Genomic DNA, 9,272 nt, shown 5'->3' on the forward strand with positions numbered 1-9,272 from the left:
TTCTTTGGGGAGCTGACTGAACTGTGATGTCTTAGGACCCCTTCTAGACAGGCCCTATATCCCAGGATCTGATCCCAGTTTTTCTGCTTTAAACTGGATTATATGAGTCCACGCTGCCAGATAATATGGGATAAACAGAAAACCTGTGATTGGATCCTGGGATATAGGGCCTGTCTGGAAGGATCCTTAGATGAGTTATATAGAAATTTAGAAAGAAATGTCATGAAAGCAACATCCAAAATGAATACGTAGATTTCTTTTCATGAGAAACTTCTCTGATGGCTTTCCCAAATTCAGCAGTGCTCTTGGATGTGCCAGAGTTGAGCTACCATCATTTCCAGCCAAGATGGCAACTGGGTTGGGAATTATGGGAGCTGTAGTCCAATGTGTCTGGAGAGCACTAGGTTGTTAAAAGCAATTCTAATGTATTTCAAGGGAAACCAAATGTTTGCCGATAGAGCTGATAAAATATATTTTGTAACTCCTCCCAAATAGGAGGGAGAATCCCAGGACTCCGGTGATAACAGAGAAGGCTGAGAGAAGGTTGTAGAAGAGAAGCCTGAGAGGAGACATGATGGCCACATATTAATATATGAGGGGAAGCCATAGGGAGGAAGGAGCAGGCTTCTTTTCTGCTGCTCTGGAGACTAGGACGTGGAACAATGGCTTCAAACGACAGGAAAGGAGATTCCACTTGAACATTAGGAAGAATATCCTGGCTGTGAGAGCTGTTCAGCAGTGGAACTCTCTGCCCTGGAGTGTGGTGGAGGCTCCTCCTTTGGAGACTTTTAAACAGAGGCTGGATGGCCAACTCTCAAGGGTGCTTTGAATGCGATTTTCCTGCATCTTAGCAGGGGGTTGGACTAGATGGCCCATGAGGTCTCTTTCAACTTTATGATTCTATGAAAAAGGCTGCCAAGGTAACCACTTTTATTCATTTATATCTTAATCTCACCTTTCCATCCAGGGAACTCAGGGTGGAACTCACTATCTTGTCTACTACATTTCGCTTCCACAATAACATTGTGAAGTAGGACAGGCTTAGAGAATCTAATAAGAGAGGTCAACCAATGTGTGTTATGGTTGGCGGAAGGAAGCAAAATTTGATCTAGTGATCTCCCATATACTAGTTTACCTTCCCCAAATCCAAATCATAAGGGGAGGGGGGTGTTTCCACACTCAATGCCTAATACTAAGCAGGGTCGGCCCTGGTTAGTATCTGGATGGGAGAGCGCCAATGAATTCCAGGTACTGTATGCTCTATTTCAGAAGAGAAACTAGCAAAACCATCTTTGAATATTCCTTGTCTAAGAAAATCCTATGAAATTAAAGGGGTCATTCTAAGTCTTGGAAACTAAGCAGGGTCAGCCCTGGTTAGTATCTGGATGGTAAACTGCCATTGAATCCCAGGTGCTGTAGGCTCTATTTCAGAAGAGAAACTAGCAAAACCATCTTTGAGTATTCCTTGTCTAGGAAAATCCAATGAAATCCAAGGGGTCACTATATGTGTTTGAAACTAAGCAGGGTCAGCCCTGGTTAGTATCTGGATGGGAGACTGCCAATGAATCCTATATTTCAGGCGAGGAACGAAAAAAACCACCTCTAAGTATTCCTTACCTAAAACAAACAAGAGGCTTGAAGACATATACATATATATACATAGTGTACCATTAAAGGGAATGGAAGAATTACTATTCCACTACCACCATCACCATGGTTTCTTCATGCTCAGCCCCACAGCTCAGCGTTGTGACTGTATCAATGTTGCTCTCTTTCTCTGTCTGTCTCACTCACACAGAAAGAGGGAGGTAACAAAAATAGCACAGATGCAACATACATCCTAGGACATGACCCTTCTGCAGCTATTGGACCCATATGCTAAATTAACTTTCACCCATTAGCACAATGCTCAGGCCAGATCTAGCCCAAGTCTCTGCCCCCTCCCGCCTGCCCCCCCCCCCCTCAGTTCCAATTGCACAGTAACTGCACACCCTCCCTCCAGCAATCACTGTACCATATTCATTTGTGGCGGGGAATACAATCTCACCGCAACATCACCATCTGGGATCACATTAAAGGCTATTGTGTGGCAGCGAGGTGGCAGCAGATGTGGGGGTGTGGGGGGGGGGGGAGAGAGAGAGAAGGTGTCCACTGTATATGCAAATCTATTTCCCACTTAAGACCTTCCCTTCTGTCCTCCAGATAGATGCGCACAAGCAGGGAGAGAACACAAAGCGAGGCTAGTTTGGAAATGGCTCCTGGACATAAGGATTTTTAAGGGAGCAAAACAAGCAATAATAATGTCATCCTGGACATAAACAAAAAAAATCATTCCAAAAATATACTTGCGTGCCAGCATGGAGCACACACATGTATGCGCGCATACACTTGTGTTGAGAATCCAAATATCCAGTAGTGTTATGGAATTCACTTACATACACAAAAGGTACTCTCACAGAGGACAATCCACTGAGAATGGATGAGAAATAGGAAAGGACTGAATTCACCAAAACATCAAGGATGTGTATGCACTGCATACACATGTAAGTCCTTAAGCACAGCAACAACAGCCTTGTTTTTAGGCATCATTGAAACTAACAGGACATATTAACACATATTTTTCTCCAACCTTGCGCCCACTAGACATGTCAGACTACATCTCCCATCACTCCCAACACTTCTGGAGGGCACTAGGTTTGAAAAGGTGGCTTCAAGAAAGCCCATAAATATCTCTCTTTCAGATCAGACATACACAAATACACACACAGAGTATACACAAAAAAGGGCTAGGAATGGAGAGAAAGCATAAAATATATCCACTGATGGCACCATATGGAATCGTACACACACACAATGTGCAGATGCAACGTAGCGTACATCTCCCATCACTCCCAACACTTCTGGAGGGCACTGGGTTTGAAAAGGTGGCTTCAAGGAAACCCATAAATCTCTCTCTTTCAGATCAGATATACACAAATACACACACAGAGTATACACAAAAAAGGGCTAGGAATGGAGAGAAAGCATAAAATATATCCACTGATGGCACCATATGGAATCGTACACACACACAATGTGCAGATGCAAGGTAGTGTACATCTCCCATCACTCCCAACACTTCTGGAGGGCACTGGGTTGGAAAAGGCTGCTTCAAGGGAGCCCATAAATCTTTCTCTCTTCTCTCTTTTGCACAAAGACATACAAATACACACACAGAGTATACCTAAAAAGGGCTAGGAATGGAGGGAAAGCATAAAATATATGCACTGATGGCACCATATGGAATTGTACACACACAATGTGCAGATTGCAAGGTAGCGGAGCAGGAGCGAAGAGAAACGGCATACAAAACCACAGGAAGCCAGACAGATAGAGCGAGTTACATGTACTCTGGGTACAAAGAATTCTGGAAGAGCGATGTTAAAAGAGCTGAAGAACATCATCTCCCTTTCTCATACATACACACACATATTACACACCTCATAAAGAGATGCACCACACTGTAATGCAATAATGCAACACCCCCAGGGAAAGGTGTTAAAAAGGCACCATCTTCTCCCATCCTGGATCCTGTATTGCGGGCAATTAAAACCATCATCACATCCTAGCGCAATGCCAGAGATGGGCAAAAGGAAGGGGACCAAAGCGTTAGAAGAAATGATTCTGATACGCAGGGCGCTCTTTCAGATCACAACACACAGCTCTGCTGCTTACTAATGAAGTCCACAGAGAAAGGTGCTAAAGGGACTGACATGCTACGGCGGTGCCCCCTCCTGCACACACTGTCATACCACAATGCATACAATGTGCAACGCCGACCTAAACAGGACGCAGGAACGGCATTCGACAAATCTGTTCGTATGGCAAGACATCACATTCTATACACTTTTTACGCGAGATAGGGGAAGTGTTGACAGGCATTAAAGCACAAGAAAAAACAATATTGTGAAGGAAGTGACATACAGTCCGCTCTGAATCTCTCACACACACATACATGTGTATGCACATATATAAACACACCCATGCTAAAGCCAGAAATTTGCAAAGAAGTAACACATGCATTAGTTACTATTATTCACTGTAATAGGAATCTTATGCACACACAGAGACTTATAGAAGCTGTCATTCAGCACCTCGCATAGCAATGCACTGCCTTTGTCCTTCTAGGAGAGAAAGTTACCCCACACTTTTGGGGCGGAGGGCCAATTCTGTCAATAGAAATGACATCCTGCAAGCCTTCATTGTTCCCTAGTAGAGTTTGCAGGGGGAAAGACATGACTGGCTTGCTCTCGCAAAAGGAATCAGAGCACAAAGCCAAGATGACATTTCTGCACTCAGCAAAACCCGGACTCCTTGAAAGAGAACCTAAAGGAATGTATCTAAGGCACCAGTCACAGAACAGCAGACTGAACACACCTCTGCAACACACAGAAGTACTACACAATTTCACTCCAAAGGCCACCAGCTGACACGCAGGCCAAAGTTGTTCAAGCAAACATATCACAGATCTATTGTTGAAGGTTTTCATGGCCAGAATCACTGGGCTCTTGCGAGTTTTCCAGGCTGTATGGCCATGTTCCAGAAGCATTATCTCCCGACGTTTCGCCTGCATCTATGGCAGGCATCCTCACAACCTCTGAGGATGCCTGCCATAGATGCAGGCAAAACGTCGGGAGATAATGCTTCTGGAACATGGCCATACAGCATGGAAAACTCACAGCAACCCATACTACAGGTAAATGGATCCCTTCTCCACTCCACAACAGTAAAATAACTAGTATGGTTGTCTTCTTCAGGACTAGAAAAGGCAAACACTCTGTCTGACAAGGTTTGGCCCAAAAGAAGAGTTCTGTGTAACTCTGAAGCTTGCCTCCTCTCCAAACTCCTGGTAGGTTTGGGAACATTTTGGGTCTCCAATGCAGATGGACAGAGAGAGAGATCCACACAGAAGAGACAGGACCTTGTCAACAGAGAGTTCTTTCTCCCATCCTGGACATTATTCCATGGATATATAAACCTCACTTGCCTGGTGTCCAACAGACCTCACAACTTCCAGAACATGGCTAACTGCAAAATTCATACTTGCCTCTAACAGACAAGAGTTCCTTCTCCCACCGTGGACATTATTCCACAGATACATAATCCTCCCTTGCTAGCATCCAATAGACCTCACAACCTCTGAGGCTGTCTGCCATAGATGTGGGCAAAACATCAGGAGAGAATGCCTCTGGAACATAGCCAATTGCAACATTCACACTTTCCTCCAACAGCCAAGAGTTTTTTATCTCACCCTGGACATTATTCCACAGATACATAAACCTTATCTTGCTTGTGTCCAACAGACCCTCCAACCTCTGAGGATGCCTGTCCTAGATGTGGGTGAAACATCAGGAGAGAATGCCTCCAGAACATGAGTAATTGCAACATTCACACTTGCCTCAAAGGGAGAAGAGTTCATTCTTCCACCCTGGACATTCCACAGATACATAAACCTTCCTTGCTAGTGTCCAATAGACCACACAACCTCTGAGGATGTCTGCTGTAGATGTGGGCGAAACGTCAGGAAAGAATGCCTCTGGAACATGGCCAATTGCAACATTAACACTTTCCTCCAACAGAAAAGAGTTCTTTCTCCCACCCTGGACATTATTCCACTGATACATAAACCTTATCTTGCCTAGTGTCCAACAGACCCTTCAACCTCTGAGGATTCCTGACATAGATGCAGGTGAAACATCAGGTCCACAGATACATAAACCTCCCTAGCCCAGTGTCTACTAGACCTCACAACCTCTGAGGATGCCTACCCTAGATGTGGGTGAAACCTCAGGAGAGAATGCTTCTAGAAAATGGACAATTGCAACATTCACACTTTTCTCCAACAGAAAAGAGTTCTTTCTCCCACCCTGGACATTATTCCACAGATACATAAGCCTCCCTTGGTAGCTTCCAATAGACCTCACAACCTCTGAGGATGCCTGTCCTAGATGTGGGTGAAACATCAGGAGAGAATGCCTCTGGAACATAGGCATGCAGCATCCCAGAGAGAAGGCTTTTCAGAACCAGAATGTCAAAGGAGAGCCAGGGATGAGGAAAAGTGGACCTCTCACCTTGCGGTTAGTTAGAATCCCACTGGGGCTCGGAGTTCCTTGCTCTTCCACCGCACCTGCATTGCTTTCCTGCTCCTTTTTGGGGGACTTCCAAGGGGACTTCCAAGGGGAGGGCTGGAGCAAGGCAGGCGGGCTCAGGGGCCACTCTCTTTCAGGGCCAAGGAGGGGCTACTCTACCCCCAAAGAGCACCCAGAAGGCCCCATCCAGAAGTTTGGTTCCCTCCAGAAGAGTAGGGAGGAGAGAAAGGGTGCAGTGTTCTCTCTCTGGAGGGAAAGGGGGAGGGAAGGGGAGGGAAGGGAAGGGATGCAGCAGAGGCTGAGGCCGGGTCGGGGAGGGCGATGGGGTGGCAAATATCGAACCGGGCACCAGCGGAAAGAATGCAGCAAGCGAGGAAAAAGAGGGAGGGAGGGAGAGGGGGGGAATGACAGAATGAAAAAGGGAGCCAGCAGAGGGATGCAGCAGAAGAGGCGAGGGAGAGAATAACAGAGCGCGTCAGGAGTCAGGACGGAGGGATGCTACAGCCGCAGAGAAACAGAGGAAGGAGAACGGGGAAGAAGAGAGGCAGGGAAAGGGAGAGAATGGAGCAGAGAGGGCGGAAGACGAGTGCAGGAGGGGGAAGAAGAGGGAAGCAAAGGGAGGAGAGGATGCAGCAGACGCGGAGGAGGAGGAGGAGGGAGAGGAGGAAGGAAGAGAGAGATGGAGGGAGGAAACAGAAACTGGGGGAGATGCCTGGAAAAGGGGAGGGGGCTGTCCCCCAAAGGAAGCACAAAAGGATGGGGAGAAAGGCGAAGAGAAGGCTTCAGGAGAGGGAGAAAGAAGGGCAAGATCCCAAAAAGGAGGAATGTTTCTTTCCTTTCTCCAAACGCAGTAGGAGAAATATGCCCTGAGCTGCAGGAGACAAGAAGGGAAGGGGGTGGGGATATGATGATGGAGGGATGGACAAAGGGAGAGAGAGAGAGAGAAAGAAAGAAAGAGAGAAGGGATGCGGCTCCCTTCTCTCGGCGGCTACCGAGAGAGTCCTCTTCCTGCCGCAGTCAGACCCCAAGCGGGTGGGCAGCCTCTCGCTCTTGCCCTCCTCCTCCTCCTCCTCCCTCCACTTCTTGCTTTCCTTTCGCTCTTTTTCGCGTTCCCTCTCTCTCTCTTTCTCTCTCTCACGCACAGCGGGGAGATTCGAGCGTACACACAAGCAAGAGGGGAGGATGAGGCAGGCAAAGGGCGCCCCCGCGGCTCCCAGATCCCGCTCGATCACGGGATCCGCTAAGGTTGGGAACCGGGGAGGATTCACAATCGCCCAGCAGCAGGGAAGCCAGAGCCCGAGCCGCCACCAGCAAGTCCGGCTCCCTGCAGCTGGCCGTGATGTCAGAGGGACCACTCTTAAAGGGCCAGCAGCAGGAGAAGGGAGAGTCCTCTCTCTGTGTGTGCGCGAAGCAGAGAATCACAGGCTTGGGAGAGAGAGACCCTGCGAGCCATCCAGCCCAACCCCTTGCCGGGGAGAGAGGCACAATCGAAGCACTCCCGACAAATGGCCACGCAGCCCTCTAGTCTCTGTTACAAAACCTCCAGAAAAAGAAGGAGATTCCACTGGACTCCCAGGAAAGCAGTGGATGTATCTAATGCCCACCATACATATATTACTCCAGGTTCAGGCACTGACTTTTCCTGCAGGAAATTCATGATCACTGCCATGGACTCCCAAGGGCCATCCAGCCCAACCCCTTGCTAGGGAGGAAGTCACCATCAAAGCACTCCCCACAGATGCCACGCAACCCTCCAGTCTCTGTGGCAGAAACACCAGAGAAGGAACGAGATCCTACTGGACACCAAGGAAACAGTGGATGCATCTAATGCCCACCATAGGGCACTGACTTTTCCTACAGGCAATTTCATGGTGTCACTGCCATGGACTCCTAAAGGCCATCCAGCCCAACCCCTTGCCAGGCACCATCGAAGCACTCCCGACAGATGGCCTCGCAGCCCTCCAGACCCAGTTGCAAAACCTCCAGAGAAGGAAGGAGATCCCACTGGACTCCAAGGAAGCCCGCTAATCTCTGTTGCAAAACCTCCAGAGAAGGAAGGAGATCCTACTGGACTCCAAGGAAACAGTGGATGCATCTAATGCCCACCATAAGTATATTTCTCCAGGTTCAGGCACTGACTTTTCCTGCAGTCTATTCATGGTGCCACTGCCATGGACTCCCAAACGCCATCCAGCCCAACCCCTTGCCAGAGAGGAAGGCACCATCGAAGCACTCCCGACAGATGGCCACGCAGCCCTCCAGTCTCTGTTGCAAAAGAAGGAAGCAGTGTGCATCTAATGCCCACCATATATATGACCTCATCACACTAGAGAATGAATCCACTTGAAATCCGGTTGCTGCCTCCTGCAGAATTCTGGGGTTTGTAGTTTACGGAGGAAACTTTAACAGCCTCATTAAATTACAAACCCCAAGCCCATGCCAGGGAGGAAGGCACCATCAAAGCACTCCCAGCAGATGGCCTCGCAGCCCTCCAGACCCAGTTGCAAAACCTCCAGAGAAGGAAGGAGATCCCACTGGACTCCAAGGAAGCAGTGGATGCATCTTATACCCACCATAGGGCACTGACTTTTCCTACAGGCAATTCATGGTGTCACTATCATAGACTCCCAAGGGCCATCCAGCCCAACCCCTTGCCAGGGAGGAAAGCACAATCGAAGCAATCTCGACAGATGGCAACGCAGCCCTCCAGTCTCTGTTGTAAACCCTCCAGAGAATGAAGGAGATCCCAATGAACTCCAAGAAGCAGTGAATGCATCTAATACTCACCATATATTGGACTGAAATCCACAAGCATGTGGACAATTTCCACAGAAAGGAGGAAACCATGAAAATGAACAAAATGTGTCTACCAGTATTTCAAAAAAATTCTAAAATTAGGACAGTAAATAAAGAACAACACTTGGAAAACAGGGGAATTCCAGAGAGGAATCATTCAGGGCCAGCTAACACATCCCAACAAAGGATCCCCCAGGCAGGAATCAGCTGGCCTTGAAGCTGCAAGGCTTTGCAGTGCTATTCAAAGTGATTAATTGCAACATTCACACTTGCCTCCAACACACAAGAGTTCTTTCTCCCACCATGGAACTTCCACAGATATATAAATCTACCTTGCTTAGTTTCCAA

General features: G+C 47.8%; 1 protein-coding gene across 1 annotated transcript in view; it reads right to left on the bottom strand.

Moving 5' to 3' along the window:
* CACNG7 (calcium voltage-gated channel auxiliary subunit gamma 7) overlaps positions 1-7,493 on the bottom strand; it is a 60,151-nt gene extending 52,658 nt beyond the window's left edge. The window contains exon 1 of the mRNA XM_060780420.2: positions 6,111-7,493. The gene's annotated coding sequence lies outside the window, so the exon portion shown is untranslated. The remainder of the gene's footprint in view (positions 1-6,110) is intronic.
* Between the last annotated feature and the right edge of the window lie 1,779 nt (positions 7,494-9,272).

The sequence above is a fragment of the Anolis sagrei genome, chromosome 6, assembly GCF_037176765.1.
Source record: "Anolis sagrei isolate rAnoSag1 chromosome 6, rAnoSag1.mat, whole genome shotgun sequence".
Taxonomy (NCBI): Eukaryota; Metazoa; Chordata; class Lepidosauria; order Squamata; family Dactyloidae; genus Anolis; species Anolis sagrei.